This window comes from Lissotriton helveticus, chromosome 3_1, assembly GCF_964261635.1.
Source record: "Lissotriton helveticus chromosome 3_1, aLisHel1.1, whole genome shotgun sequence".
NCBI classification, from domain to species: Eukaryota; Metazoa; Chordata; class Amphibia; order Caudata; family Salamandridae; genus Lissotriton; species Lissotriton helveticus.
In genome coordinates, this window is record NC_136061.1 from 997,270,693 (window position 1) to 997,297,712 (window position 27,020).

The 27,020-nt window shown below is 45.1% G+C and overlaps 1 protein-coding gene and 1 pseudogene across 1 annotated transcript in view; both read right to left on the reverse strand.

The window, feature by feature from the left end:
- Positions 1 to 27,020, reverse strand: part of PLEKHA3 (pleckstrin homology domain containing A3) — a 254,424-nt gene that overhangs the window by 135,453 nt on the left and 91,951 nt on the right. The window lies entirely within an intron of this gene.
- The window catches only part of LOC144825318 (voltage-gated potassium channel KCNC1-like), a 43,295-nt pseudogene continuing 16,282 nt past the window's right edge, over positions 8 to 27,020 (reverse strand).

A 27,020-nucleotide genomic window follows, 5' to 3' on the forward strand; every position in this document is an offset into this window, starting at 1 on the left:
ATGCAGGTCATGAGAACGTGAACCTCAGTTTGGAACCTGATTTAAAATAAAAAAGGTTAAAAAAAATAGAATTGTGGACACCCAGGCGCTGTGGAGGGCATGAGCTTGTTTGTTAGAAGAGCGCCTAGCTCTGTCCTGAAAGGGGGGCGCTGATGGGGGGGGAGGGGGGTCGTAAATCTGTAGGAAGGGAGGTCCATCTTGCTGGCAATGTCTGGGGGTGGGGGACTCTGTAATTACTGCTAATGGGCCCAGATGAGTGGTCACTCCTAAGGCGCGAACTCCATCCGAAGGCATCAGAGCACTTTACATTAGCACCAGTTGCGTTACAGACGGACACATTCTTTTTGAGGCACGGGGAGATTAATGATTTGCCCAGAATCACACGGTGTTGCGCATCCCTGCCGAGACTCGAACCCAGTTCCCCAGCTTTAAAATCAGCCGCTCTAGTCGTTTAGCCACATCCTCTCCTGGTGACCCGTGAAATGAATGTCTGATGGTGAAACGTGTCCCTCACCACTGTTCGGGGCCTTCAATGCTATGTCATACCACCTTGAGCCTATGACTGGATGTTTAGACTCCGGTGGGAGAAAGCACCCCCAGGGGCAGTGTAAAGTATTAGGATGGGAGTTGGGCAGGGTCCTGGGGGTCTCGGGTGTGTTAGTTTATTTTATTGTAGCCCTTCCTTGGGGATAGCTCACCTCCCCGCCCCACCCCCCCTCGCAAGTGGAGGATTGTTTTTTGAGCGTCATGAGACACCTGCAGGTCTCTGACAGAAATACATTTACTGAGAGACACGTCCTTCATTAGTGGTGAAACGGGAACCAGCAAGTGACATTTTTCCTTGAAGACAAACAACTCTTTCAGAGATGGGCGTATCGTTTATTCTTCCAAGACGATTTACTTAAAAACTATTATTTTTATTTTTTCATTAGAAACCTTATGATGAGACTGAAAGAACTATAACGAGTCTCTTTGGAGTTACCTCAAAGGCAGTGAAGTGACTGCTACAGAGTTAAGATTTTTTTTTCATCTTGAGGCTGAAGGCAAAAATGGAGAGCTTGATAGGGACCCAGATCACTTAAAACACTGGGTAGATGGGATCTGGTGAGCCATCTTGGGTTCATCAGAGCCATGGGCGTCTGCAGAGGGGGGCAAGGGGGATTACTTGCCCCCCCTGGATCGCCAGTGAGTCCTGTGTGGGGGAGAAGGCTGCAAGGCAGAGGGGAGAAGGATGCAAGGTAGAGAAGGGTACAAGGCGGAGGGGGAGAATGGTGCAAGGCAGAGGCGAGAAGGGTGCAAGGCAGAGGGGAGAATGGTGCAAGGCAGAGGCGAGAAGGCTGCAAGGCAGAGGGGGTAGAAGGGTGCAAGGCAGAGGGAGTAGAAGGGTGTAAGGCAGAGGGAGTAGAAGGGAGCAAGGCAGAGGGGAGAAGGGTGCAAGGCAGAGGGGAGAAGGGTGCAAGGCAGAGGGGAGAATGGTGCAAGGCAGAGGGGAGAAGGGTGCAAGGCAGAGGGGGTAGAAGGGTGCAAGGCAGAGGGAGTAGAAGGGTGCAAGGCAGAGGGAGTAGAAGGGTGCAAGGCAGAGGGAGTAGAAGGGTGCAAGGCAGAGGGGAGAAGGGTGCAAGGCAGAGGGGAGAATGGTGCAAGGCGGAGGGGGAGAAGGGTGCAAGGCGGAGAAGGGTGCAAGGGAGAACGGGAGAAGGGTGCAAGGCGGAGGGGGAGAAGGGTGCAAGGCTGAGGGAAGAAGGGTGCAAGGCAGAGGAGAAGGGTGCAAGACAGAGCGGAAAAGGGTGCAAGGCAGAGCGAAGACTGGTGCAAGGCAGAGGGGCTAGAAGGGTGCAAGGGGGAGGGGAGAAGGGTGCAAGGTAGAGAGGAGAAGGGTGCAAGGCATAGCGAAGAAAGGTGCAAGGCAGAGGGGGTAGAAGGGTGCAAGGGGGAGGGGAGAAGGGTTGAAGGCAGAGGGGAGAAGGGTGCAAGGCAGAGGGGGGAAGGGTGCAAGGGGAGGGGAGAAGGGTTCAAGGCAGAGGGGAGAAGGGTGCAAGGGGGATGGTGATGAAGTAAAAAATGTGCACCCCCTGGAAACATTTCTGCGTACGCCCATGATCAGAGCCCACACCACGTAAACTTCTTGTAACGCCACATAGCTCCTTGAGCCTTTCTCTAGCCTGGTTACTTTTAGTGAGAGTGCTTTGTACTTCTCTATGATGGTGTTGTAGGCATTGACATGTACTTCATAAGATCTTTGTGAATGCAAATAAAGTTTTATGATAGTGATGGCTACTCTCTGAATCCTTCATCACGTCTAGGCTTGATTCTTCATGTAGACCAGTGGTTCCCAAAGGGTGCGCTGCGGCACCCCGGAGCGCGGGTAAAAAAATGGTGGGGAGCCATGGCCAACTGCCAATTTGGACAAGGGAGCCACGGGACAAAAAAGTTTGGGAACCACTGCCCTAGCCAGTTAGAAGCTTAGCCCTGGGGTGTCATCTTGGGTTAAAGAGGGAGTGGTCTCACTTGTGGCAAATACCACTGATTCTGGTAGCTCACTTGCTTGCTTAGTGAGGTGTTCCATGTCTTCGATGCACATGGTGATGGCTACAGGGCAAAGAGACCTTTCACTGCTGCACACAGGGAAAATACATTAAAGGGAAAATCGCCAGCGTGCAGATTACTAGGTTGGGACCTTTTTAGATGGAAAAGAGTTCAGTTCACAGGAGAGCAGACAGTTGGTGAGGAATCTGTGGTTAGACAAAAAATCCACCTGATAAAGCATTGCCAAAGGGTAGTAACTTGTACTTCTAATGGATACTTCAAAGCTCAGATTCCTCAACTTGAAGATAGATGCTACAGCAGTATCTCCCCAGGTGATGGTTTTGAGAACTTGCTCATACCAAAATGTATTGCAGGACAGAGCAGGCACAATGCCCCTCTTAAAAATCCTATCGAGACAGTAGAGCTTTATGAACTAGGGTACCAGTGACCACACAGCCGCCTGCCAAATCTCCAGAATATGCACTCTGTGTGCCAAGGCAGTGGCAGCATCATTGGAATTGGGGGAATGAGCCCACATGCCTTCCACAGGCTGCATCTTGGCCAATGTGTAGTAGAGTACAATCTATCGCTCTTCCTCTTTTGAAGGATGAAGCAGAGCAAAGACCGCTGCCAGTGTGATAGATTATCCAACATGTTACCACTTTTGGTAGAAAAGAAGTTCAGGTCCTCAGCACCAGCTTATCTGGGAGAAATGTGGTACAGATTGGTTAGATTCACGCAAGCCTAGCTGATGAGGGGTGATACCCCGAAACCGATCCCATGATATTTTTTTCTGGTACTGGTAGGACCTGGCTTTGCATTCCGGGCTCGACTGTTCCTATGAGGAGCAGGGTCAAGACTGATTTGCATATGACTAAACTGGGGTGGCATGGGGAGCAACAAAACAATGGATTTAACCCAGATCTCTTGACTGGGGTGAATGTTTGATCTGTTTCGCATTACATCGATCATTTGTGAGTCTTTTAGTTGGACAGAAAGTGACTGAACCTCGCTCACACCCTGAGCTGATGTTATGGCAATCAGGAATACAATCTTGAGGGTCCAGAGACACAATGGCCTACTGTGTATCTGCTCAAAAAGTACACATTAAAAAAAGTAAAAACCAAATCTAAATCCCACTGCAGCATCACAAAGGGCTTTGGTGGTAATAAATGTTGCAAATCTTTAAAAAAAGAAAAAAAAAAATCGGGTGATTTAAAAAATGAAGCTGGATTCAGTAACCTGCAAACATGGATACAAACAAGTAGCTCTTAAAAGTGCCCAAACAAGGCCCTGGCTGGGGAAAGGACAAAATAAGTTACGGAACATTGGTGTAATTTAGTTGACGAGTTCCACCCCAATGTGGCCGACAAACTAGACCCACAAACAGAGTTACGGACCATTGAAGACGCCGGGTCTCTGGGAACTATGTCATACACGGAATCTACAAATGGAAACAAGAAAGAATGCGTTGACGAGTGGGTCGGATACCAGCGCACTGGAATCGCACGAAGACCGCGGAACCGAGATGCAAGCAGAGGACCAATAGACACAGACATCAGGATGCTGTAAGGAGGAGAGTGGGCGTGGGAGATCAGGACGTCAAGGTGAGGAGAGTGGACCCAAGATACAGAGATGCCACAAGAGGGACATCAGAAGCGGGCACCCCGTACAGAGGTAGCAGCGCCAGGAGAAGCCTTCCGAGACCGCCCCTCACCCATGGGGCCAGGAGGCGCGGGATACCAGGACACCACTGCTCTATCATCGAGCCATGGCTACAGGCAAGTGGGCATGCTTCAGGAGGTGCTGGCGCCCATCCTAGGCTAGCTACAAATAGGGGTTGGTCTGGGAGCAGAAGAGAGAGAGAGAGAGAGAGAGAGAGAGAGAGAGAGAGAGAACTATCACGTTTCTTGCATGCTTACTTTTTATCACGGGTGTTTGTGAAGACATGTTAAAGAAAGGAGGACGAAATCTCATAGAGCTTTTCTCTAGGTCTTCTTTTTCAAGAAGAACCCGGAAGGAGATTATCTGGTCCAGTCCATGAAGTGCAATATTAGTCTACACATCATCTTGTACCAGGAAGATTGTGGACTCTTCAGGCATAATAGAAATACTAGAGGGAGGAATCAAAGAAAAGTAAACCACAAAATAGTGTGTATAACAATGAAACAATTAAACTTCTCTAAATAAATAGATACTGGACATAATTACGACTAGTCTGATTCATTGTTGCTTGCTTCCAATCAGACAACTTGGCCTGCAGCGGGTCAATCTGGCGGGTATTGCACCAAACCACAAATTTCTCCCAAAGACCATTGTAATCTATTTAGTAGAGGGTTGCCTTGTCATCAAGATGATATCAATGACCTTAGGAAGAAGGTCAAATTAGGTAAATTGCCACTTCTCAAACTCCAAGCAGGGAGATGCAGATTGTGCGTGCTCAGGTGCAGCTACCTACCCTGCTGTTGTGACAAATGATCCTTCGCAAGCATGCGCTTTGATCGGAGATGCTTATGTCCAGAAGTTGTGGGTAGTATACTCCCCTGGCCCAATCCAGTGCCACTAGGATGACTTGGGCCTACTTGTTCCTAATATTCACGAATTGAGGCAGAGGCAGGAAGGCATACAGGGGTCACGAGCACCAGGCTTAATGGAATGAGTCTCAGAGAGAGAACCCTTGGAAACTCCCAAATGCAAAGGTGCCGACATGCGGCGTTCTCAGTGGTAGAAAAAGCTAGAGCCATGGTTCTCTCTATTGATGGACGATGGACTGCACCACCTCCGGCTGCAACTGCTATTAGTGGTTTGCTAAGCGTTAGCTGGTGAGTTTGTTAATACTGGTGTTTAGAGATCCCAGCAGGTTGTTCACCAGCAAAGAAACTTCCTGTCGTCCAGCCACTTCGAGATGTAGAGCTTCCAGGCACAGGTCCCACAATCCACCTTACCCTGCATGTTGCAGTATCACATGGCAATGGTGTTGCCTGTGAACACCAGCACCAGTCTTTCTCTGTGGGGAATGGGGGGGGGGGGGAAGAAATGCCTTTCAAGCCAAGCCTATCTCCCTAATGCCAATAAATTGATGTGGACTTAAGCTTTTGGTGGAGATCAGAGCCTCTGATCTCCACTGTTGCCAGATGGACTCCCCAACCCAGAAGTAATGCTTCCACCACTATGGTCAAATCAGTTTACAATAAGAAAAGGGTTCTGCTACTGACCCAATCATGGTCCCGCAGTCACCTCAGCAGGTTTTTGAGGTCCCACTGCAGAGAAGCATGCAGCAGGCTAGAAATCCTAGCAGCCTCAGTAATCTGCACTGAGATCCATGATAAAGGTAGAAACATCAGTATCGATAGCCCGAATGTCTTGACTCTCTGGTCTAGTAGCATGGCATGAAATCGTACTGTATCCAGAATGGCTTCAAAGAATGGAAGAATCTGCAAAATAGTTAGTTGTGACGTTGGCACATTGACAGTGAACTCAAACAATGTCAGGAGGTTCTTTGTCACATGGTGGTTGTTGAGGACTGTTTGGGAGAACTCGCCTTTCACAGCCAGTCACTGAGGTAGGAAAAGCCTGGTACCCCCAACCACTGAAGGTGGGCTGCAACCACTGCTATCCCTTTTGTGAACACCTATGGGGCACTAATCAGGTCAAAAGGGAGAAGTATGAACTGAAAATGCTCCAGACCCACTGTGAACTGCAAATACTGGCTGTAGGCCTTCAAGACGGGGATATAAATAGAAGTATGCTGCAGGTCCACACCACCATTTAATCTCAAGGGTGTAGGAAAAACAGGACCAGGACTAGCGTGAGCATCCTAAAGTTGTACTTTTACAAAAAGGCATTGAAAGAGTGGAGATCTAAATTAGGAAAAGACCTTTGTGCTTCTTCTGCACCAGGAAGGAGCTAGAGTTAACACACAACTCCTACTTCTGTTGCAATTCCTTGGCCCCCTTTGCCAAAAAAGGGCCTTCACTTACTGCTGCGGACAATTGGTCCTGTTTCATCCACCCGGATGGTGGTGGAAGGTGCAGCAGAGAGGAAAGAAAGGGGAGTGTGTACACCCAATGGGCTGTGTGCCAGAAAGGGCATACTAAATGGATTTTACAGCTGCGCCTTCTGGAGGGGTGTGTGTTATCCCAATGCCCTAGGGACTATCTTTGTAAGTCACAACCTTGGTCACGAAAAGGCTGGGAAACCTGCTGGACTGGTGGCGGGGTCTGATGTTGGCAATGCTGAAAAACCCCTGAAATTGCCATGAAAAGAGGGAAATTGCAGGGGTAATTGCCTGGTACGGGCAGACAGACCTAAATAATGTTCTGTGGTCCCGCTTTCCTTAAATCGTACTGGGCAGGAAGGGCTTTCTCGAGGAAAAGGGCAAAAGTCATCAAACTGCATGTTCATTAAAGATGGCTAGACATCACTGGAGTAGCCTGTAGACCCCATCCAGTCATGACAATGAAGTGCTACACTGGTTCCAACTGCTCAACCTAAACGGTCGGCTGTGTGTTAGGCTTATTTCTATTTATTTGGTGTGAGGTTAAGAAAACTCCAGCAGTATCATCACATAATTAAACTTCTATTTTGTCGATTGGTGTAACCCTTCAAAGGCTGAAAGACAGATTTTATTGACCACTTACTTTTGCGCTTATTTGATACCAGTGGGCTTTTCCCCACTGGTGCCATGTCTAGAGTACTTGAGGAAACTGTTTCCAGTAACATTAGGAACGTTTATTGGCATTAGATCAACTCACAGAAGGGCACTGCAGACATGGTTAGTGTTGCTTTAGGTTTCAATCTTATATTGGCTTGATGGAAGATGTTTCTGTAGTTAAAAGCAAATAATATCAGGAGTGGTGAACCCAGTTATTTTCAGAATGCAGGATTTTTGTAAATAAATGTTTGAAAATGTCGTCAGAAATGCTTTTATAGCAAACTAGCAGCCCGTCCCGACGTTGTCCGGGTAGGCTTTGCGAGCTGAAAGGTACTCACCAGCATCGCACACCCCGGACACGGGCACTCCAGCAGCATTGTTGCACCTCTGGGCATGTCGATGTCGAGTGCCGGTTCCGCGCTCCTGGCCGCTCCTCCCCGCGCTCCTGGCCGCTCCTACCTCTGGGCATGTCCGACCTCGCAGGGTGTTGGTTCCGCGCTCCTGGCCGCTCCTCCCCGCGCTCCTGGCCGCTCCTACCTCTGGGCATGTCCGACCTCGCAGGGTGTTGGTTCCGCGCTCCAGGCCGCTCCTCCTCACGCTCCTGTCCGCTCTTGGCTCCTGGCCGACCTGTTTACTTTACCAAAATGTCCGACCTGTGATGTCAGCACGCACGTCGTTAGCGCACACACCCACCTCAGAGATGGCGCTACTTCCAAGGGACTACTTTGGCAAAGAACGTACTTTGCCTTTCTAACATATATATTTTTTTGGTATATAGTCTATGTCCATCTGCTTACCCTGACAATTCCAATGATGTATTGGGTGTTTGGATTGGCGCTGTGGTTCCTGAGTTTACCCGCCTCAAAGGTTCCCAGTTCTCTCTTTATATTAGTAGTATAGATTATTAATCAGCTAGAGACCAAAAATACTCCTCTAAATGCACAGAACAATGAACAACAATATTTTCTTTAGATAAACAGAATGAAATCAAATGTGTGGAAGTTTCCTTAGGTGAAAAATGATGGTGCAGTGCTTGTGAAGGTGACGTGGTGAACAAACACTGGATAACAGGTTGAACAAGAACTTGCTAATGAAATTAAGTAGACTAAATATATGACAGAACCATTTTAACTCAATGGTATGCCAATTCGTAAATGAATGTATCAAGCTGAAGTCCAATTCCAAATAATTTCCAATGGGTCAAAATGCCAATGTCTATTTAAAAACACAGCTCCATGCATTCAACACCCAGTCACCTTCACGAACAGTGCGTCGTCATTACTCACCTAAAGGAACACCTGAATGTTTGAATTTATTCTGAGTTACGAAAGAAAATATATTTCTCATACATTTGTGTGCAACCTGTTTCTCATTGGCATGTGCTTTTAGAGGGCAATGTTTGGCCTGCAGCGGATTAATAATTTGGTATAAAGCATTTATGACATAATCGCTTTGCAAAATATATGGTCTTGAAATGGGAATCACATATCAAATAATCTTGAGGTCTTGCTCATTGAGGCTACCGAGATACAATAATTTGTGGTTCGATTATGCATGCTGTATAACCAAGTGGAAGTTCTGGAAGAATTTATGAACTTTTCCTGATGGCAAGAAAAAAATTAGATCAAAATGGTTGGTTACCAGAAATCTAGTTCTACTTGAAAGCAAACTATTAGGTAAGTTGCCTGGGACAAGCCAAAAAGTCTGCAATAACCCAGAAGCTAGGAGTTTCTGATGAGAAGTGGAAACTAGTGCTCATGGAACAACTCTGGAGTCTCACATCTTGAGGTGACAATACACTTGGAGAGCCAGACCAACCATTTTGTCAGATGTATTGTGACTGATGCACGACTGAACAAGATCAGGAAAGCAAAACTGAAAGCATCCTCTTTTCCAAATATTGTTATCAGTCCCTTAGAATGAACAAATGCCTCGAAAAAAGCTCATTTGCTGACCAGCGAGGACTGAAAACTGCATGGTAGGCTATCAGAACTTATTTATTTGCTTTACAGAATTTGAACATCATCACTTAACTCAGAAAGCTAGAATGTGTGTCTGTAGCCCACTAAAAGATCCTGATTTCTGGGGCTTTTATATGAAGTGTTCCAGTTTTAAAGAAAGGCGAAAGCGATGGTACATATTGGTAGAGGTGGTCTAACTAGTCAATTCTACACTGGTAAGTGGCATCTTATTAAAGAAGCTGCAATGCTACGCCCAAATGAAAGCCATTTTGTCAGATGTCCAGTTAGGTTGAAGGGAGGAACACAACACTTTACAAACTTCCACAATCTTAAAGTTTTCTATACACCGGAAGCTTTCATTTATGTTTCTCGAGTATGGGAGTATACTAGTGCCTTTTCTGCTGGGGTTAATTGTATAGCTGACCCCAACATACCGCTCTCACTAGTTCCATTCTGCCACCCATTAGTCATACTATATTCTGTTTGATGCACTTGTACTGCTCCCATGAATCAATCAAAGGATACTAAATCAATTTTTACCCTCCAATTTCAAAGTCCTTTAACATTTACAGAAGGTTTTAAAAAATAAAATAATTTCTTCTTCATTTACACACAATTTTTTTTAATCGATTAATATTATTTTCTAAGTAGTTGCGAGCCTATTAGTAAGGTTCGCCGACCTCTAGGGATCCCCGCACCACAGTTTAAGTACCGCTGTGTTTGGAAATATATCCTTCTGAAATCTATCATTGGTGCCGAACCATATCTAATGTGGTCAGTAATACCTATGTTAGAAATCTACTCATTAGCTTCAGGCTTGGCTTTTGGTAGGCTGGGTCAGCTTCCTAAGATTAAGGTGCTGGAGGGCAATGTGTCACTATGACTCTGTGATTCAATACATTTTCCTTTTTTTCCCCAAACAATGTTCTGCTTTTCCTAAAGGACACTAAATGCATCCTTTCCATGATGTTGGCCATACAGCTTGCAGACCAGGTTTTTAGGTCGAGCCTGTCCCATTCCGCAGGAATGGATAGGATCGAATTCAAGTGCTTGATCCGACTCGTGAAACCACTGGCGTTTCTTCACAGTGCATGTGAGGTCACGTGACCACACAAGCACGCGCATCTCCCTAATCCGCCTCCCACGACCGTCCTTTCTGCCCACCAGCACTTCAGTTCCGTCCCTCCTCCCCCGAGCAGAGGCATCATCTGGCTTTCCTCTCATGCATGCACATCGCTCGCGATCACTTTCACCGCGCGCACCACTCGCAGACTCACTTCCTGCTCCCCCTCTCAGTTAACAGCCCCTCCCCCGCCACAGAGCACGTCTCCCCGCACATCGCTCGCGATCACTTTCACTTTTGCCGCGCGCACCACTTGCAGACTCACTTCCTGCTCCCCCTCTCAGTTAACAGCCCCTCCCCCGCCACAGAGCACGTCTCCCCGCACATCGCTCGCGATCACTTTCACTTTTGCCGAGCGCACCACTCGCAGACTCACTTCCTGCTCCCCCTCTCAGTTAACAGCCCCTCCCCCGCCACAGAGCACGTCTCATGGCTGCAAATATACAGTTCGTTTTGATTTTTGAGTTATTCTGCCATTGTCTTCAAAGCTTTATCCCTGCCAGCGTTATGGGGCGGTTATCACTCTGTGTGTGTTTTGAAACAAATTGTAGCGCTCGGCATACAACTTTTACAAATCTGACCCTTGCAGTCCGTGAAGTGCTACAGCCTTATTGGTGGATACTATGATACCCTTCCTCTTCAAAAAGACTCAGCTACAATTTAATATCATTACATGTTTAAATTTCAAGGTGTAACTGTATACATTTAATAATCGCACTGAATTTCTCAAAAATCACACAGTAAAATGGCATTGTTGAGGAAATGCGGCGTGTATGCGGCTTTTTTCACTGAATTGTCGGCATGCTCAACGTTTCTGTTTTCAAGCGCCTATGGTATGTGCCTGCCACTAAATGTTATTTAGCGGCGTTAGCCGGAAAGATAGCATATACCTGAAACACATTTTCATTTGGCTCAATTAAACATACACATTTGTTGCAGTTGATTGTTATTGCTAGTGTTAACGTAAAACAACGCGGTTCAGTATTGTCCGGTGAAAGTAAATTAAAAAAAACACTATTTCATGTTGCTAATTTATTAGCGTCACTGCTTTGCCGACATCTCTCTTAAAAAATAATTCCCGCTCTACTAATAAATCTTTGTTTACAAAAGCCATAATAACGTACATTTAAAACGCAGCTCTTGCCTTGACTAAATATTTATAAGGTCCCAAAAGCGAGACCTATTGGCTATGCCAATGCTTGTTGCCATTTGCTACCTATTTGGTCAGTAAGCTCTAGGGGGCCACGCCGAGGCCAAGTGAGTCAACAGATAATTCTTGAAACTATGATATTTTGTAAAGTGCGGTCTTTTTCTTTTTACTTGCCAGTGATTTTAGCTGGAATGATTTTTTGTGTTTTACTTTTGCTATGGTTGGTGTGTTTTTTTGCCATTTTGTGAATCAAAATTAACAAATTGATTGTTTGGGAGCAGAGTCAGTGACTATTTTTAAGATATTGGAGTATTAACTGAAAAGGGTGAGAGCCCACCTCAAGTAATAATGAAAATCGTTGTAAGGGTGAACCATCAATAAACCTGTGTTTAACCCTCTGGTAGCTTGGCACAAATCAGTCAAGGTTAACTTAGAAGTAATGTGTAAAGTATTTAAGCAGCACTCAAACAGTATATATATATATATATATATATATATAAATTCTTTATTCGGCTTATTCGCAGTGGAAAAACCATAAAAGAGCAGAAAATATCGTACAATGCAAAAATACATATATTACATAAAATTTCATATAAAATTCATTTCACAATAAAAGAATTAATCAAAATGTACAAGAATGTACAGAGAGCCGCTCAAATTAAAACTGACGAGGATTTTAGAGATTCTTTCTGTGTTTCATAATACATTTTAAAAAACCACTAACAAAATAACAGACATTTTCCGTTTCCAGCATTTGCAATCTTAAGAGAGCGGGTCTGCATTGTCTCAGCCCCCACGTTCTTAATATCGGTAAAAGCCAGATCTTTCTGTGGGCTTGATGGTATTTACAAAGTAGGATCACATGCAAGTTAGACTGCGTTGACAAACCATCACATGGGCAGGGGGGGAGTGTGGCATTCCAACAGTTTTGTGATGGAAAAGTAACCATTCTAAAAAAGGTATTTAGCCTGAATCTTGTGATTAGCATTCTCTCGTAGGTTGATATTTGAAGTGCCAAATACGGGTGAATGTCAAAGGCTACTTGAATCATATTTGCGTGGATAACTGCCGTTTTTGAGGAAATGGATGCAAGTCTTAAAGTTTCCAGGTGTCTTAATGCTTTCTGTTTAAGGTCTTTTTTCGAGATGTCTGTTATTGACACCGGGTCCAAATAATAGTTCTCAGCGCCTAGATCGTTAAAAAAATTTCTAACATAAAAAAGCCATTTTATTTTTGTGGAATTGTCCAAGTTCATTGACAAGTTCACTCAAACAGTAGTTAAGTGAAAATATAGCAGAAGAAAAATACCAAACCAATTTAGAAAAATAGATTACATTTGAATAAATAAACTGACACCAAAAAAAACAATAAGACTCCAAAAGTAGAACTAGAGAAATACTTTTTAAAAGTTTGAATTAAGAATATCACCAAAAAGCACTGAATACCAGCTACAGGTATCTGGTGCGTTTCACTGGGTCAAAGTCAAATGTTAAGTCTGCTCGCAAGGGAGCACAGGTCGGATATAGGAACCAGGTTCATCCAGATGGAAAGTTTACCTTCTGAGAAACTTTTTGGGAGTAAGAGTCAGGGCTCGAAAAATTCACTCGACCGCTCGCATTTGCGAGTGAGATTGATTAAGGACGAGCTATTTTTAGGTCCTACTCGCCCTTTCTGGCGAGTAGGAATACAAACTTGACACTTGACCTCTGCCTCTGAAAGCAGAGGAAATGTGACAAGATAGGAAGATTTAAAGGCATCTTTATTGCTCACAAAGTAAATGAGCAATAAAAATGCTTTTAAATCTTGTTAACTTGTCACATTTGCTCAGTTTTCAGAGTTTGAGGTCAGGTTCATTTAAGTTAGGTCGAGGAGATTTTGTAGTTTACTAGACCTGCAGGTCTAGAGCATTTTTTATGATTTGCCCTGAGAGTGGACATCAATATGTTGGTAGCAGGGTAAGCTGCAAGTTAGATCTGAAGCAGGGCTCGACAACAGCGGGTTGCTGAAAAGCGGCATCCCGCTGTGGTCTTCGTTAAAGGCAGGAAAGCTCAGAGTGGGAAAAGTCAAAGTCTGTGCTCAGGAAGGTCTCAACGTCGGCAATTTGCTGCTCGGCCTCAGCCCCGATGAAGCCCTCTAAGTTTGGACTGAAAACCTTTTCTGGAAGTCAGATTGCCTTCAGAAGGGCAAACCAGGAAGCTGAGACCAACTGGCATCTATGGCTGCAGCGTCCCAGTCTCAGACAGTCCTCCAGGCAGAAAGTTGGCAAGAAGTTTCCAAGTCCCAGATCTTGAAGTTGGGAGACAGGAGGTGTGCACTAACACCAGCCAAGTGTCTACAACCTTCTTCCCCTGATCAGACCTCCCACGGCTCACCCAGAGTTGTGGCTATGAAAATGGACAAACCCTCCCTTGTAGTCACTCCAAACTAGTTCTGTGGCCTCTGGGTTTAGAGAAAAGATGACTAGGAAGACAAAGGTAGGCAGGCCTATGTGTGAGCTACATCTGCCAATGAAAGGGTAGGCATCCTTTGACGCTCAGCTTGGCACAGCCACCCAGGCCATCCTGCTCAAGGGGAAAAACACCTCTTCACACCCAAGCCTTTTATCCATTGTCGGCGAGCAATTCTCATCTCAACAAAGAGGACTCATTCAACGTTGGGTGACACTGGATACTGCTAGAAAGGCTCTTTTGGCTTAAGCAGGAAAATGACAACTTTCTAAAATTGTAATTTTTAAAATAGTAATGTACAATCTGACATTACCATTAAGTTGGATTTTAAACTACTATTAAAATGAGTCCCTGAATCATTGTCTAGCTGCTTCAAAACTGAAATGAAGCATTATACACTATTATTACTTATCCCAGTGTTTTCCTATTGGAGAGCCAGCCTTGCTACAGTGGACAATGACTGGGGGGTAGGGGGATTCACTGCCAGGACATGTAAAATATTAAATATAAATTTCCTACTTCTTAAATACCATGCCCACTGCTCTATGGGCATTTAGCTATCCCCCACCCCCTTGGGGTGATGCCCAAATATTATAGAGTAGGTTTTACGCTTGACAAAAGGTTTATTTTACCAGGTTGAAATGGCAGTTTGAAATCTGCTGTTGCTGGCCTGGAGACGTTTTATACTGCTACGTAGTCGGTGGCACAATGAGTGCTGCAGGCCACTAGTAACATTTAATTTATAGGCTCTGGGTACAAGTAGTACCATATACTAGGGACTTATGAGTAACTTAAATGTGCCAATTGGGAATACGTCACTTTTACCATGTTTAAGGAGAGAGCATAAGCCCTTTACCACTGGAAAGCAGGATTAAAGTTTGCAGAGTCCAAGGGCCAACAAAAACAGGTTCAGTAAAAGAAAGCAAAACATCTGGGGGGATGCCACACAAAATATGCTAATTTCCAACACTGTGAAATTAATTTTTACAGACTTTAAATGATTTAATTGTAGCCTGGTGGAAGAGGTCTTTTTTTAAATGCGTTATTAAACCATTTACAACAGCAACCATAATCGGTAACTTCAGCATTATAAAACAGGGCACAACGCAGTAACATCTCAAGAATCCTAGGAATCCCCACGCCACCAATATCATTTGCAAACTCATAATAACAAGTCCTTCATAACAGAGAGCCAGACTGTCATCCAACGCTCTCATGAGGTACAATAACTATGGAGTACCAAAGTTATATTGACAATTAGAGACGACTGGGGGCAAGATGGCGGACGAGACCTCGGCCGAGTGAGCTGGTGTATCTGGCCTGAACAACATTCCCTTCGGTGCCGGTGGTTCTGTGCGCTAACCTCCCATTTCCCGCTGTGGATTAAGCGCTCTAAATGCTAAGGGCCTCTCTGTGTGCCTCGAGCACTGTGTTCGACAACGCATTTAGAGTTTGCCGTGTGCCGGCGTTTTACTTACCGGCACTCCCACGCCGTATCAACTCTCTGACTAATCTTCCTCATTCCGGGTCTCCCGGCGGCGTGATGGCTCCTAAAGTCGTGGGGAAAAGTACAGCGGCTAATGCACGTTTAGCAGCAGCCGCTGCTAGAATGAACAGTGCAGGAAATTCAGCAGAGTCCATCAAGAAACTGCATCCGGCACATACAGCACGAGTAGGAGCAGGAGAAGCACCTGGAGGCATAGCGTCTGATGTCGATGTTGGTCCACCCGGGAATGAAAGTAAGAAAAAGCAGACTTTGCCAGCGCTGTTTAAAAATGTTATTAAAGCTAATGCTTTAGCCAGCAATGTGAGCGATAAGCAGCAACTCCAGACCCCCCTGCAAGCCCCTAATAGAAACTGAGGTCACATTAGTGTCATCCACTGCTCCAGGACCTATGGATGTGTGTCCTGTATTACTCTCTGCTGGGGGACTGGGGACCCTGCTGCATGTTTGGGGGAGGCCAACCAGGCAGCAAATCCTATAATTAAAGTTACTCAACCAATCTGAAGTCTGTCGTCGAACAGGATTCTGGGAGTTGTGGTGCAACAAGTAGCTGATGTGCCAAATCTGATACTCCCGCCTTCAGCCGATCTCATCGACCTGCATAAAACTGATGGTCCCATGAAGGTATTACTGACAGCGCTGTTGGCTCCGAATCCCTTAAAGAATCTGAAGGGGATGACAAATTCTATTCACTATCTGAACACACGGGTACTTCAGTCGATGAGGTTGACGGAGAGTGGACCGATGATGGCAGCGATACAGGGGACTGGCGACTACACAAAGCTTTAAATGACGAGATCTCACCCAGTGGTTCGCGCACAGCCCGTAAAATCAACGGTCCAAAATTCCAGTGGGATCCGAGAGAGGCCTCTGGGCTATCTGGTCTATCTCTTGAGGACAGTCCTTTCTTAAGGCGACCTGGCTTAGCTGGCTCTGCATCAGGAAAAAGTCCTCTCCCATTAACGGATCAGACCACCAGGCGAGATAACCCTTGCAGTTATTTACCAAACCATGATGGCGCATCGTGAGGAGTTTCGTCAGGAGAATGTCCGTACACAGGGGGCTTGTCGCAGAGTACAGAACTCAATTCGCAGAGTTGCTAAAACCTGCTCCGATATTGAACGCAGAATTGGTGAGGCTGAGGAACGGATCTCTAATCTGGAGGACACTTTAGCTTCACAGAAGGCTACAACTGATACTATTAGTGCACAAAAGGAGGACATAGTATGGAAACTGACCGATTTAGAAAACAGAGCGAGGCGGAATAACATTAGAATTTTAGGGATACCTGAAGGTCGTGAAGGAGGAGATGCGAGGAAATTTGTTGTCGAACTTTTTACGGAAGCTTTCCCTGATGTCAAACAGTGGGACTGGGAGCTTGAGGTGCAGCGTGTGCACCGATTTCCTTTCAAGCACAGACAGAGTGCAGGCAAAATCAGGGATCAAATCCCAAGCAATTTTGATATGTCTTAACAACTTTTTAGCAAGAGATAAGATTTATGATTTAGCCAGACCCGATAGGAAAAGGTTAGGGAAGGAGTGTGAGTTCTTTGTTCGCCCTGATTGTTGTCCAGCCACAGTTGAGCAGAGGTGGCAGCTCAGTCAACTGATTATACCATTTCAGTCTAAGGGCGCTCAAGCCTTCTTACTCTTCCCTTCTAAACTTAAGATTATCCATCAGGGTCAGACACGATTTTTCTGTTCCGAAATTCAGGCAAAGGAATTCCTCGCTACTATTTAAAGAAAGCTATTAGCTCTCATAACGACACCATATGTTATCCTCTCTATTTTTCTTTCTTTTCACTAATTGCTTCTTTTTTGTTGGGATGATCTTTTCGGAGTAGAGAAGGGAATGGGTGATTGCTTGGGGTAGTTACCCTTAATTATCTTCTTACGCTTTCACTTGAAATCTCTCTTTTTAGGTCTCGCCTGTCGATGCGCATGCGCATCGAGCAAGCGAGACTATAGGGGCTCATCGACTCTTTATCTAACTTGCAAGGAATCGTGGCGATTCCTTGCAGTGCCCGTGACTTTTAAGCTCAATGCGCATGTGCATTGAGCTTAAAAGCACGTGCACAGCCGCCCGCATTCCTCCGACACCTTTGAAGTGAAGCTTAGCTTCACTTCAAAGGCCCGGCTTCTTCACACCCACATGCCGCTCTGCCCCGCTCCGCCCCCTCCCCTGAGTCATCCTGCCTGCCCCTTCCCGCCGTGTCGCATTTCTCCTCCCCCCTCCCCTCTCTTCCCTCCGTCTTGTTTATTTTACCCGCTCTGGCCCCTCGCATTTCTCCTCCCCCCTCCCCTCTCTTCCCTCCGTCTTGTTTCGCATGTACCCCCTCCTTTATCCCAATCCCTCTCAGCAGTTTCCCTTTTAGCAGCTCTCGTCTTTACTCGCACCCGCCTCCCACACCGCGGACGCTTCCATCTCGCGTGCACCTACTCCCTTCTTCCATTTCCTTTTAGCAGTTTTATTTCCACCAGCTCCCCTGTCTTTACTTGCACCCGCCTCCCACACAGCGGACGCTACCATCTCGCATGCACCTACTCCCTTCTTCCATTTCATTTTAGCAGTTTTATTTCCACCAGCTGCCCTGTCTTTACTTGCACCCGCCTCCCACACAGCGGACGCTTCCACCCGCCCACTGCCCCTGCGTCCATCCAGACAGAGGCCATTTACACCCGCTGCCACCGTTTTAGCACTGTCAAAGTTTAAATATTTTAAAGTCTTAAAATTATAAAGTCTTAAAATAAACATTTATTTAAAGACGCATTTTAGACGAGAGCGTGTGAGTGTATATGTGCGTGAGCATGCCTCAGTGCCTTTAGTTGCACCCACCTCCCACACATCTGACGCTTCCACCCGCCCACTGCCCCGTTTACTTTGTGTACTCCCCCACAGAGGACATGCCCACCCACTGCCACCGTCTTAGCAATGTAAAAGTTTGCATTTATTAAAGGGCTAAAATAAATTTTTAATTAAAGTCGCATGACAGACAAGAGAGTGTTTGTATATATGTGCGGGAGCATGTGTCCATGCCTTTATTTGAACCCGCCTCCCACACAGCGTACGCTTCACATGCCCACTAACCACGTTTAGTATGTGTACTCCCACACAGAGGGCATTCCCACATGCTGCCACCGTATTAGCACTTTAAAATGTTGCATTTTTTGAAGGATTAAAATAAATGTTTCATTAAAGTCGCTTCACAGACAAGAGCGTGTGCGTGTATATGTGCGGGAGCATGCCTCCATGCATGTGTGTTTGAGTGTGAATATGTGTAGGTATGTAGGAGTGCCTGCATATGTGTGCTTGTTTATGTGTGTGTAAATTGCTAATGCCCTATATGTTTGTGCATGCTTTTTTTGTGTGTATATTTATGTGCGTGTGTAAGTTTGTATGTGCTGGTCGCTGCATGCATGTGTAGTTGCATACATCAGTGTATACGGCTGCAAGTGGATGGGTTTCCAAAGGTGTGCCTGGTCTGTGTTTGCAAGTTTTTTTTTCATCTGTGCTTGCGCGTTTGTATGTCTCTGTGCATCGGTGAATTTAGAAGTTTTATTTAATTGCAATTAAGTCTCTGGGGTGGATGAAATTTTTTTTTTTTTTACTAAAACCGAGAGGTGTGACAATAACTAACGGCGCATAATGAAGAACCCAATGCAGGGAAATCTCTACAAGCTTTAAAAGTTTACACTAAATTAATACATCTAATTATTTTGCTACGTATTTTGAGACAAATATAACATCTATCCCTTCTTACATGCAAACCACCAACATTTCACTTGGTAGCGAAACAAACGTACCGAAACAAACGTACAAGATTGAAGGGATTCAACCTATAACCTGTAAAGATCGCTTTTCAGGATACAGCCTGGAATTATTTCGCACTACTCCTTTACATTTGTGTACAAGTACACAAGGGAAGCACAGTTCATTTTCATACATGCCCAATTATATTACATGTGGTTTGAAAACTCAACAGGGCTTAGTATGCTTGTTCCACAATATATAGAGCGCGTGCATTAAGGAATTCTGTTTGCGAGGTGCAAGGTAATTTTCAAAAAACAAGCGCTTTTATTACATTAAGTATTTACTGAAGGGAAAAACATTTGCGTGGTTGTGCATTTTGTTACAGAAATACCGGTTCTACACTCTGTTGGTACACATCTGTGTCGTTTTTTTTCATTTTCTCTGCTACAATTATTAATTAGCAAGTGTTACTTTGGAACCGACAACTGGCGCCACTGGGGACAAGGCAGACAGAGCCATTCTTATGGGGGTACCCCCTCCCTTCTCCCATAGCAGCATGTGCATCCGCCTTCTCCAGCTCTTCTGCTTGAAACAGACAACAGGCGCCAGTGGGCAACAACATAGACAGAGGCATCCTGCTTGACGATGGGTTTGTCAATTACGTGTTAACACTAAACCGACCCGAGGAGCCAGGAGAGCACAAGCTCTCTCTCTACACATCGCTCTCTCTAACTCTCTCTCCACACACCTCTCTCTCTCTCTTTCTCTACACACCTCTCTCTCTCTATATGCATCTCTCTCTCTCTATATGCATATCTTTCTCTCTCTACACACCTCGCGTACTCTTACTATCTCTCTCTCTCTCTACACACCTCTCTCGCACTCTCTCTCTCTACACAACTTTTATTTAAGTATTATTATTATTATTTTAAAAAAAGCCATTGTTATTTGTAATATCAATATATCCAAGTCTCACATAAATACAACACATATTGCATTACAAATACTATAGGTGTCACATTTGCTATTGGCATTGTGAATGACAAAGCTATTAATTTTGCTATTATTTTTATAATTGTATGGCTAGTGTTGACTAGACTTTGAAGCGCTAGAAGGCCTGCTTTGCACTACTTGGGAACCCAAGGCTCGAGTAACCAGACTTTTGTTGTTTTTCTTCCCGGGGATTGGGTTGCAGCGTGTGAGGTGGGACGCCAAAGAATGAGGAGCTTTCTCGTGTTCAACCACTCCGCTCTGCGAGTTTTAACTGCATCAGTGACTGGAGAAGCCTCGCCCGCGGTCTGAGTCAAAATAAACATCGCCCTTTCACTTTCCTATATTATATTTTGTTAAAAAAGCGTCCATACACGGTTTGCAAACTTCTCACAATTTCCGGTCTCCTTCCCATGCCCCAAATAAAACACAGGGAAACTGTGCTGTTCGTCATTGCAGAACGTTTTATCAACAATAAGTTTTTATATGTATCCAACCAGAGACATTTTGGTATGTTGCATCTTTGACCAAGTCCATATGGAGCAATCGTCCTGGCAAGACTGACATCCCAGAGACCAGGGACCCAGGTCAGCTGTGAAACAGCATCCCCCACTCTGCCTCATTCCGCCTCACTCCACCTCACTGTTCCTTACGGTGCCTCATTCCACCTTATTGTGCCCCAGGCTCTGTACATGGGCTCAGCTGTGTAACAGCATTACCCATTCTGCCGCAGTGCCACATCATTATTTGCAACATAATTACACTGCACTCCATGCAACTTACACTCCAAATACCACTCAGTGCCACATAATTACAAGCCACATAATTACACTGCGCTCAATGCAACATAAATACACTCCACATAATACCACTCAGTACCACATAATTACACGCCACATACTTACTCTACTCAATGCAACATAAATACACTTCATATAATACCACTGAGTGCCACATAACTACACCATATAATTACACTCTCCTCAATGCAACATACACTCCACACAATACCACTCAGTGCCACATCATTATTTACAACATAATTACACTGCACTCAATGCAACATACACTCCAAATACCACTCAGTGCTGATCTGCTGCTCTCTTCCATCCCACCTCCTCTTTAACTCCCTGTTCTCTTCTCCTGTGCTGATCTGCTGCTCTCTTTCACCCTGCATCCTTCTTTAACTCCCTGTTCTTTTCTCCCGTGCTGATCTGCTGATCTGCTGCTCTCTTTTACCCCGCCCCTTTTTCAAATCCCTGTTCTCTTCTCCTGTGGTGATCTGCTGTTATCTTCCACCCGCCTCCTTCTTTAACTCCCTGTTCTATTCTCCTGTGCTGATCTGCTGCTCTCTTCCACCCCACCGCCTTCTTTAACTCCCTTTTCTCTTCTCCTGTGCTGATCTGCTGCTCTCTTCCACCTGCCTCCTTCTTTAACTCCCAGTTCTCTTCTCCTGGGCCGATCTGCTGTTCTCTTCCACCCGCATCCTTATTTAACTCCCTGTTCTCTTGTCCTGTGCTGATCTGCTGCTCTCTTCCACCCTGCATCCATCTTTAACTCCCTGTTCTTTTCTCCCGGGGCTGATCTGCTGCTCTCTTCCACCCCGCCCCCTTCTCCAACTCCCTGTTCTTTTCTTCTGTGCAGATCTGCTGCTCTCTTCCACATGTATCCTTCTCCTACCGCACACACACATACATACAACCACGCACACACACACATACAACCACGCACACACACACATAACCACACAAACACACACAACCACACCACGCACACAAAAAAAACAACCACACAAAAAACCAACCACACACACAACCGCACACCGCACACACACAACCGCACACAACCACACACACACACACACACACACACCACACACCACACACATCAATCTGTCGCCCTCACTCTATCTATCTATATGTCGCACTCACTCTATCGATCGCACTCACTCTATCTATTGCCCACACTCTATCGCCCTCACTCTGTATCTATTTATCAATATATCGATCTATTTGCCTCACTCTATCTATCGCCCTCACTCTAGTTATCTATCTCTCTCTCTATATCTATCTATATATTTCTATCTATCTATCTATCTATCTCTATCTCTCTATCTATCACCCTCACTCTATCTATTTATCTATCTATCTATTGCCCTCACTCTATCTATCGCACCACCACAGCATCACTCAGGGAAATGCAATAGGTCTCGCAGCATTAGAGTTTGTGCTTTTAGAATTGTTTATGGGTTTTTTTTAAAAATCTTTAGCATTTTTGTTTCCTGTAGGCAATGCTAAAGAATTACAAAGAAAAAAAAGCCATAAACAAATCTAAAAGCTCTAACTCAAATGCTCCGAGACCTATTGCACTGTGTGAGGGTGAGGGGTTGAGGGTGAATGCAATAGGTCTCGCATTAGGAAAGTTTGACCTATTGGTATTGTAAATGACACATTTTGTATTTATGTGGCATTGCCTACAGGAAACAAAAATGCTAAAGATTTAAAAAAAAAAAAAAAACAATTCTAAAAGCACAAACTCTAATGCTGCGAGACCTATTGCATTTCCAATGCTTGTTTAGGTAAAGCAATCGTCCCAAGTCCTTAGGTCTTGCTTTGAGGGATTGAGGGGATCCAGGCGGGAACGGGTCATCGGCTCATCCCATCACAAGGACCAAGGTCCTGTTGCCACTTAAGGGGTGTGTAGGAGGGGGGTGGGTTTTGGTGGGGGGTTTCGAGAGGGTAGGGTCTGGGGGTTGAGGGTGGGGGGTGGAGGGCACGCTCACGTTGTGTTTGGTTAATGTCTGCAGTTGTGGTTATAAAATGATTCAATGGTTGTATTAAGCAGATTGTAATGCAAATATGTTTGGGAAGGAAAAAGTGGGCTTTAAGTTTATTTTCTTCTGATGGGGCAGGGTAAACTGATAGTAAGTTCATGGAACATTTGTGGTCTCAATGATGCGAAAAAAACATGCACTTTTTTCTAAGATTGTTCATCTCATGACGGTGGATATATTAGGTCTACAGGAGACCCATTTTCCTTGGGGGAGACGGGAGTGTTTGAAGGTGCCTGGATATGATTTTATCATTTAGAAAGGACAAGGGGGACCCATTAGGTAGCTCAGAACCACGGGCATCAAGTATTTTTAAGGGAACAAATGGTCCTCAACAAATCAAAGTAAGCAACAAAATATTAAATAGACCACAATGGGCTACTATTAAGTTCACAGTCCCTTGTCCAGCCGGACAGGGAATTTTAATAATCAAATACGTTTGTTATATATAAGAGTACAAATCTTAACCTAGCATACAGGTTACAGTAGGGCACAATCCTGTACCGTACAGAGAAGGAAGTGAAAAGAGTGAAAAAAGTCAAAGGAGTGAACAAGATATCAGGCAAACAGAGTGAGCTTGCAGGTCACTGTTACAAATTTAAATTAACAGTGTATCCTGGAGTCAACCATACATAGAATACTAGAATGGGGTGAAATGTATGATCACTCAAAGGAGTCGACGTTTCGATCCCACTCTCAATTATATAAGGGGATCATCTTCAGGACTTGGAAAATAATGTTGCCTGAATTGGACTTTTTGGACGCCACTCGTGGATAGGATGGCGGTTCAACACATGTGGCATGAGCGATCTCAGAGCATTCGGCAGTGTGATGCGATGGTCGGGCCACCGTTATTAAAACCAGGGGCTCTGAGAGATAGAGAGAAGGCACAGCCAGGGATCCTCTGGTTTGCAATGTGCGTGGTGGCACAGTACGTATTAGAATGCGTGCATCTCGTGTATTTTCTGTCCTCAGTCAGAGATAATTCGGGGGTCCGGCGTAAACAGTGTCTATGGAAACGCGGCCAGTGTGGTGGCTGATCCGCGGGTAGTTGGAGCGATGTCGGTAACGGGCTGTGCCTTGCCGGAATGCATTCCGGTACAGGACAGGATTGTGCCCTACTGTAACCTGTATGCTAGGTTAAGATTTGTACTCTTATATATAACAAACGTATTTGATTATTAAAATTCCCTGTCCGGCTGGACAAGGGACTGTGAACTTAATAGTAGCCCATTGTGGTCTATTTAATATTTTGTTGCTTACTTTGATTTGTTGAGGACCATTTGTTCCCTTTGCATTCCGGCAAGGCACAGCCCGTTACCGACATCGCTCCAACTACCTGCGGATCAGCCACCACACTGGCCGCGTTTCCATAGACGGCGCCACTGTTTACGCCGGACCCCCGAATTATCTCTGACTGAGGACAGAAAATACACGAGATGCACGCATCCTAATACGTACTGTGCCACCACGCACCTTGCAAACCAGAGGATCCCTGGCTGTGCCTTCTCTCTATCTCTCAGAGCCCCTGGTTTTAATAACGGTGGCCCGACCATCGCATCACACTGCCGAATGCTCTGAAATCGCTCATGCCACATGTGTTGAACCGCCATCCTATCCCCGAGTGGCGTCCAAAAAGTCCAATTCAGGCAACATTATTTTCCAAGTCCTGAAGATGATCCCCTTATATAATTGAGAGTGTGATCGAAACGTCGACTCCTTTGAGTGATCATACATTTCACCCCATTCTAGTATTCTATGTATGGTTGACTCCAGGATACACTGTTAATTTAAATTTGTAACAGTGACCTGCAAGCTCACTCTGTTTGCCTGATATCTTGTTCACTCCTTTGACTTTTTTTCACTCTTTTCACTTCCTTCTCTGTACGGTACAGGATTGTGCCCTACTGTAACCTGTATGCTAGGTTAAGATTTGTACTCTTATATATAACAAACGTATTTGATTATTAAAATTCCCTGTCCGGCTGGACAAGGGACTGTGAACTTAATAGTAGCCCATTGTGGTCTATTTAATATTTTGTTGCTTACTTTGATTTGTTATGGATATGATTTAATTGCATGCTCTAAGCAGACCTCCATGATTAGGTGTGTTGCAATTTTAATGAAGCGTGGAGTCGGGGTTTGTACCAGGGTCCGGGAGGATAGAATGGGAAGATGGACTATTGTTGACATTTTAATTGATAATAGACCCTTAACTTTGTGTACCATCTATGGTCCAAATTTGGACGATCCGGAATTGTTTAAATATTTAAATGTCGAATTAGCTACTTGGCCGTTTCCCCTATTTGTGTGTGGCGATATGAATATCAATCTATCTGCTAATTTTAACCTTTCAGGTGCTAATATTTATATCGGCAGGAAACCTAGAGTGTTTAAGGCCCTACAGGCTTTAGTTCAAGAACACGCGGTCTCTGACCTTTGGAATCGACATAATAGTATTATAATGGGTACACATATTATTCCGCCCCTCACAATAAAATGGTCAGATTATATTACTTTTTTGTGTCAGACCAATTGGCAGAAATAGCTTCTATTTCTATTTCTCCCAGAACTTTATCGGATCACAACCCGCGGCTTGTTGAATGCCCTTGGTCTCGCTTGCGCGGAACCCCTCGGGTCTGGACATTTGAAAGAAACCTCCTGGTGGACGAGGCCTATCAAGCCCACATGAGAAAATGGTTAGTTGAATTTCTCGATATTAATAGGGGAACGGCATCTGAGCCTATGTTCTGGGATGCATTAAAGGCTGCAATTTGCGGTAAGACTAAGAGATTTTCTTCTTTTCGGTGGAGGGAGGGGCAAGAGTTGGCCAAGAGTCGCATTGAGGAGCTTAGGCTCGCTGAGTTGGAGATAATATCGAACATCAAGAACGGCCTCCCTCTAAAAGAAAGTCAGCAGACGGTTGCTATATTAAAATCTAAATTATTGGAGTCCTTCGGACAAGATCTTGCTACCAAGTATCTCCAATACCGCACAAAGATGTTTGAGTTTGGGGAAAATTCAGGAAGGGTACTCGCCAAGAGGCTGCAGCAGAAAGGTCTCCAGAACCATATCAACAGAATCTATGATGCAAATGGGGTGGTACAGGATACTCAGGAGGGAGTGGCTGAAGTCTTTCAAAAATGTTATACGGAGCTTTATACAGAGGATGTTGGGAGTGCTCGGGTGGAGTTAGAGACTCAGGACTTTCTCTCTGGGTTGGATACGCTTAAGATCTCCTCCGAACAGAATGAAATATTGCCGGCTCCTATCTGTCGGGAAAGCCTCTGGCCCGGACACTCTGCCTCTTGAGTTCTATAAGATTTTCATCAGGGAGATTCAACAGGATTTGCTGATGATTTTTAGAATAGCACAAGAGAGGTATTGTTCCCGAATCATGGCACCAGACTACAATAGTTCTGTTTAAAAAAAAAGGGAAGCCTGAGCTGAATCCCTCATCTTTCTGACCCATTTCACTCATAAATAGTGACAGCAAAATCTATTCTAAAATTTTAGCATCTAGATTGGCTGGGGTAATAACTCCATTGGTCTCTCTGCGCCAACACGGATTTATCCCGGGCAGGGACACAGCAGATCATGTCCGGTGTGTCATCGCTATATTGGACTGGGCCCAGGTCACGGCCTCTTCCCTCGGGTTGATCCTGTTAAACGCCAAGAAGGCGCTCGACAGGGTCTCCTGGGGGTTCTTGTGGGCCGTGCTTCGGTGGAAGGGCTTTTCACCTGAATTTATCCAGTCAATACAGACACTCTATATTTCCCCTAAAGCCGCACTGCGCATTTCTGGTCAGGAGCTGGGGTATTTTAATATTAGTAGAGGCACAAGGCAAGGGTGTCCTTGTTCACCCTTGCTCTTTGCCTTATATATCGATCCATTTCTTGGCAAGATCAAAGGCCACTCAGATATATCACCCATAAGGATCGAAGGAACAGAGTACCGTGCCCTCGCTTATGCGGATGATATTGTGATACTAACCTCAAATGTATCCTCCGCCTTCACGGCTCTCAAGTCATCATCTGAACTATTTGGTTCAGTTTCAGGTAACAAATTAAACGTGGCAAAAAC